The following is a 7,001-nucleotide window of genomic DNA, read 5'->3' as shown; positions in this document are numbered from 1 at the left end:
AGGAAGGAAAGGAGCTGTCTGCTTTGTGATCAGCCCACTATCATTCAACAGGGAGACACGTTTTTCTTTTTTCTTTGTAAGCAGAGAAAACGTTCAATCTAGGATTATGCGCTCTCCCTACTTGCTCGCACAAGTTCTCAGCATTCTTTCAGGCTGACACAGACACATAACACATTTTAATTTCTCTGACTTTGGTTTTGGATGCCTAACTCTCTCACTGTTGGGCTACTCCCAACACAACACTACCGTCCAGTATTGTTCTTCTCATGAAACAGGAAATGTGCACGCCACGCCACACCGCTCAGGTCATACCCCACTGGCCATGCACACTGTGAGACAGATAGAAGACTTGACAGATAAGCCATCTTTCGCCACCCAGGGTGTCATCCAATCTGGACGATAGTGGTAGCGTGCAGGGTCATAGAACTTGTCTATGTGTGGCAGCACAGTGAGAGAAACAGCAGAGCAGCTCTAGCCAAGTACGATGCTGAGAATCATCACCTTCAGCTGGTCGGTGGGGAAATATAATTTCCCATAGGAAATTAAACTAAGGGTTTAGAACTGTAACAAGAGGAATAGTGGGAATGGGTGGAGAATAGCCGTCTCCCGTAGGATCACAATACTGAGGGAAGCAGTGTTGTGGTCAGACACCCATTCAATAGCCAGTAGCCTAAGTGAGATTGATTGGAGATGCATATTTGATGTCAAACTGTGACAGGTATTCTACTCCCTGCTAATGATGCATGGTAAACGGATAGTATTACAGTATAATTTCCACCCATACTGTAGCATTCCAGCCTCACTGTGTGTGTTCTGCAGCAATGCAAATACAGAGACACTCCAGTAATTCAAGTTAACACTGCCAGAGTAATACAATTGGGAAGATGAAACTCTTGTTGATGACAACTGTTGTGTTCATGGCTCAAAATGATGACTTCTGCAGGGAAAATGTTGATCTTGTTTCTATGGGGACACCACAGAAAATATTTTTTCTAAATACATTTGTGGATGGACAAACAGTGTGCCTGTTTTCAGGCAAACACATGTCAACACACTCATGTAATCAACCATCTAAGTAGACAATAAATGATTCAAAGTGTACCATGAAATGAAACAATGCTGACAGCAGTCAGAGACAATAGCCATTTTGAGCACAACTGCTAATAAACTTCCTGGTTTTGTGTCTCGACGATTCCCCAGAACTCTATTGCATACCTACTCTAAGTAAGCTGGGAGTATTGTAGGAACATTGGCAGATACACCTGAGATTGTGATTGTAAACTATGGATTGACCTGTTCAACTCTGGACATTATGGCATTTCCCAGGAGCCTTTGTAGCTACCCAGCTAGCAGATTTGGTTCCTTGGAAGTTGTGGGAACATATGTTTTTGGTTTCCTATTGGTCCTGGGAACAAAGCCATTACTTTGGTGAAAATTTTGCTTGTTCCCGGAATGTTAGATTTTAGGTTGCGCGGCGGTTCTGAGAACGTTTTACTATGGTTCCCTGAAAATGTTCCTGGGTGGTTTTATCAATGTTCTGAGAAAATAAATTACAGGTTATTTGAAGGTAATTAAATAACGTTCTGAGAACATGTTTCAATAAGACTTAATAACACTACTAGCTTAATTTGGGTTAACTGTTTTGAATTCCAAGCACAGATAAGTTTGCTTAGGCATTAATCATGCAAATACATTTATTTTTTATTGTGACACGGCATCAGTGAGAGTCAAACCTATGATCTTCTGTTCTCTGTCCATGGAATTCTCTGTCCACTGTGCCAACTGGATGGAGCTAGCATGCCATGTTTGTTTTCTACTCATACTAAGCTGTTCATTTTAGTCTATGCAAACAGACCCCATTTCAAAAGAAATAAGCACTTAAGATCAGGTGTGGCCAATTAGTGGCTGCGACCAACACACCTGGATACGCTTAACAAGATAGAGGATAGAGAGAGTTTTGTTGATGCTGAGAAATAATGTATATGTTTTTAAATAACATTCTTAGAAGGTCCTTAGAATGTTACAATGTTTTCTTGTGTTTTTATGGAAAGTTTTATTTATATTCTGACACCATGGCTATAAATATATATATTTCCTCCATGAGGAAACCTGCAGAAAACGTTATGCTGAAGTAATGAAATTCACACAGGAAAACGTTGTTTCTTAACGTACTCTGAATGTTCTGAGAACATGACTTTGAATAGAAACATGAGGAAACCTGTTGAAAACGTTATGCTAAAGTACGGAAATTCCCACCTAAGAAACATATGGTTCTAGCTGGGTACTGACTACGGTCAAAATACTTGTCAAATAAAGTGCGTTTTGCATACACATTACACTTGGCAATTGGAATATTTATACTTTTATGACGCGTGAACTTTATGAGGGAGATATTCTCATTCTGGGTGACAGACGGACCATGCACTTGGGGGATAATACGTCCACTGCAGAGAGCCAATGTAACTTGGGGACAGAGCCCAGGGTTGAACAACAGTAAATTACACTTGTAGAAATAATACACCAACAATGACCTGCTGAGGAGGCTATTCCACCGTAGGGTTTTTTTCTTGGCAAAACATGTTCTTCGAGAGAGAAAAATACAAGTTTTATTCATGTTTTTTTTTTTTTTTTGAAAGAGACTTGACTTACCTTGGGTATTGGCTCTAACTGGGGGAGAGACAGACAGCGCTGAGAGGACCTGTGTGGATATCACTCACTGCTGCCGTGCTGACCCCAAAACTCACATCAGACTGATGTCAGGCCCCAGTTGGATCGGGTAATATATGGAGAATGAGAAGCGAAACGCTCCTACTGTTCCTACTGTTTTTAGCACAGAGACTCAAACAGTTTGGGGTTTGTCAGAAAAATAAAAAGCTAACCATTCTCAAACAGAAAGCCAGGGAGCAGCAAGCACAGCAACCTGCAAACACTTTGTCTAACGGAGAGGAAAAACATTGTCAGACTCAGCGCTGGAAAGAGGAAAGGCAGCACGGCAGTACAAAGAGCCCATTCTAATGGTGTGGGTGCCCCTCCACCCTGCGTCATAGTCAGAGCACAGGCAGGAAACTAGTGTGCTTCTGACACTGCACGGGCCGGGCAGGGAGGGATGTCTGGGGGCCCCTGGCTGCAGCAGACCCAATGAAACCCAATGAGGTTGTCTAAAAATAAACAGCGGAAGACGTTTGTTTTCATTTTTCCAGTTTATTTGGGCTGAAATTAATATTGTGCCCCAAAATATCAGCTGGACTCCAGTGGGGCATTGCATGTGTTAGCTCCTACACATGCCCCCAGAGTATTAGGGATATTAAAAAATGTTAGAGCCTTTCTGGTATGATTAGCTCCGTCATTGTTATTACTAGTGGTAGTGAACTTACGCTGGTGTGACCAAGCTAATGAACCGACTGGGGAAAGTGTGAAATGTGAATAGTGCCGGTACTATCATTCCAGTCGCTGACCGTTAGTTTCTTCCACTACGACTTTGGCAGTGGATCTGTGTTTGGGGCTCATTGCCTTGCCTTACTGTGTGTTTGCAGCCCAGAGATGGGCTGCCAAGCCACCTGGAGCAAGTATTGTATTATTAATGTGGGTGCCAAGAAACACTTAAAGTGCAGCCGCTCAGTCTAGCACAGACACCCATGTCTGAGATCACACACTGACAATTCACCTGGGAGGTGTCTAATTGCCACAGCATCAACCGGATACATCACCTACACTTTTAATCCAACAATGAACTTCCCTGGCCATTCTCTGTGCGGACTAGCATTACCTCTCAGAACATGCTGAGGTTTGAACAAAGGATGATAGGAGCATTTTGAAGCTTCTTTGACAATGAAAAGCCTTTACTGTAGAGTAAGTAGACTGTACGTCAGACTAGACACCCACAGAGGGACATGTAAAGTGAGTTTTTAGCTTGTTGAGTAATTCAATATGTCAGAGTTAATTATGAGGCTGGTATACCGTACGAGGAATTCTCTGTAGTCTATCTCTGAAATGACAGACCCTTAATTTGAGCCAGTTTACTACAGTAGGGAAATAATCCTGCAGCAACAGGAAGTGTGAATTATTATGTGGATTATAATTAATGGGATTTTTTAGGGGTTGATACATTTCTCATTATGGCAAATCCTGTCTGAAATTTCAAATTGGAAATGACAAACTTTGACAAACTTTTAAAAAGCTCAAATACACTACAAGTTTACATTTCCTGCAAAATTCTCAGCAACAAAAGGGATATTAAATTAAGATCCTACATCTGTAGGACACTACTTCCCGCTGGGCACAGACGTCAATTCACGTCTAGTCCACGTTGGTTCAACATCATTTCATTGAAATGACATGGAAACAACATTTATTCAACCAGTGTGTGCCCAGTGGACTTTAACTTTCTGGTGTCTACAGTAACAAAACACTGAACATTGGACAGATATGAACTGAAACAGAAAACATGGCGCTGTTGAGGAAATGAGGTCATTCGTTATTTGGTAGCGATCCAAGATGTTATGACATGAAATTTGAGGATTATTCAATATACCACATAATTTCAATTTGTGCGCTGCAAATTGTAGACACAATGGTTTAATTTGATACTTCCCCACGTCCCTCCTACAACACATGTTGTATATTGATTTGATCCTTCAGCTTGGAATGCCAATTAAATAATCGCTCAAGCAAGTAAATTCATTTTTCAAGTAATTAAAGATAAAAAGATAATTTAATCTAGCACGTAATGAAAGTGTGCCTGTCTGTAACATAATAGCTTCTACTTGCTTACACAAACAATATTAAAAGGGAACCCTATGCTTTTAGTGTGATATCTGCCACAAACCAATCAAATTCTTTATTACTATTTTACAGTACTATATGAAAGTATACAAAATAAATAAGAAAATGAAGACAAACAATATTTAATTGTTTGCTTCAATGTAACACAGCCAATTTTCCTAAAAGTTATTTGGTTAATTGCTTTTTATTGAATATCTCTAAATTGCTTTAAAAAGCATGTACTTCACCTAACAAAATAAAGAACTGTATAAAACTGAACTTCAATATTTCATTACAAATGCATAGAATACGAAAACAGAAATAAAGTATCAACATCATTTTAGACAATTAATTACAAATGATGTGCAATGACATGGATAACTAACATCCATCATTTATACACTTTTTAAAGGTCTTAATTAATCAATACTTATTACTTCGGGAATTTATCATACATTTTTTAAGTTCTGAGTTAATTACGGGGGCATTTTGATAAGATTCTCATCTAATATTGAGTAGGCCTGCTTTCCACACATCTACAGAATTATTCTCCCAGCAGACTGACACACAGACAGGGGTTAGGTTGTGATGACCCACTGCCATACCGTGTTATGAAGTCATTACACAGAACATAATGTAATAAAACACGCTACTGCCATGTTCCAACACAGCCCCAGTCGTTTCATGGAAATAACAAATCAGTTCAGACTGACTGAGCCAAGCTAAAAATGGCTTTACCTGTCAAAACAATTCCTGCTAATGTGAATGAACGGAACCAGTTAAATGTGTACCTTAAAGTGCACTGCTGTATTCTGTTGTTCATTTACAGTCTGTCAAAAACAGTGCAGAGTGAGGGATAAGTGAGTGAGTTAATTTACTTAGTAGGTTAAAGTTAATTGTGAAATGTAACAGTAGTGGACAAAGAAAAGACAACCTGACTGCATCTGAAATCCGTAGAATGGATAAACTACCATTAAATACACCATGTGTACAGCCAAGAAAGTCAATTTCTGCCCATGTGTTTGCATCTACGTTTCACATTAGATTTATTAACTACAAAAAGTAAGATGTGTTTTTAACTCTGGTGCTGCTCTGCACAGACAAGCTTGTTATGTAGCTAGCTAGTTAACTCTGGTCGAATGTGAAGCCAACTCTCTGACGTTCAAAAACATTCAAATGTCCTCCATAGAAGCCACTCTTCTGTGGGCCTAATTCAGATAATGCATGTCATAACAAGATGCCCAGCCTCCACCTCCACCCTCTCTTGCATCTCACGCCCTACACTTGTCTGTCCATCGCGCATGTTAACAATTATGTCTTGCCCGCTCCATAGCAAGCTGCTCTATCCGCATTGATTGGTGAAGTAATTTAATGTCGAGCTAAATGTAAAAAAAAAAAAAAAAAAAAGATTCCAAAGGTTTAAAAAGGAACAGAAAGGAACGATATAACCCGGTACTTTTACTCAGCGCAATAACGTGGGGGTTGATTCATTCCAGTTTGTTGGAAATTATTATTTCCTTTAATTGAAGATGGAAATTAAATAAGATTAGAGTCTGTTGCAAATCTCCTTTCAGTGGAGTCATTCATCATCATTTCTGAGTGTGGATTACATTGAGCACCCAGTATGTGGGAGGAAGACAACTTAATTGCTGAACAGAGACAGGCACGCCACTTTAATGTGAATGCAAAGCCTGTTTATTCAGTCAACGCACTTATTCATGATTATTGTTAAAGAGTGCAGTTTTTCCATTTTATGGTGCCAAAGCAGGTTACATTTAATGACTTGAATCGCACTGCGCTTCTCATGCGTATGACACTATACATAGTTTCATAGATGTATTTTCTGTTGGAAAGACATGAAGGCAGTGCAGTTTCTCCTTCAAAACATTGTGGCCCAAAACTTTCCTTCCCATTTCTTTGCATCTCACTGCACGCAGACTGAGATCTGGAGCAGCCTTGGAAACACGGTATATGGGCAATTGCATGATATCAGCCATTTCTGGTTTCAGAAGCACTAGATGATCTATCTCTCTCTCTGCATCACTCTTCATTCATTGGCCAAACAAGCCCAGTGGAATAGCATTGGTGGTCACACCATTCCTCTTTGTTTTCATCTTTCCTGTGTGACCCAAGGAAGCATTGTGGCACACTCAAGTGCCTCATTACCAGCTGCATATTGACAGTGCATTCTGCTTCAAATAGACCTTTATTTTACTACCCACAGTGGAGCTGGAGCAGGA

This window comes from Salvelinus namaycush, chromosome 11 (assembly GCF_016432855.1).
Source record: "Salvelinus namaycush isolate Seneca chromosome 11, SaNama_1.0, whole genome shotgun sequence".
NCBI classification, from domain to species: domain Eukaryota; kingdom Metazoa; phylum Chordata; class Actinopteri; order Salmoniformes; family Salmonidae; genus Salvelinus; species Salvelinus namaycush.
The sequence above is the reverse complement of the archived record's forward strand: the minus strand, read 5'-3'. Positions refer to the sequence as shown.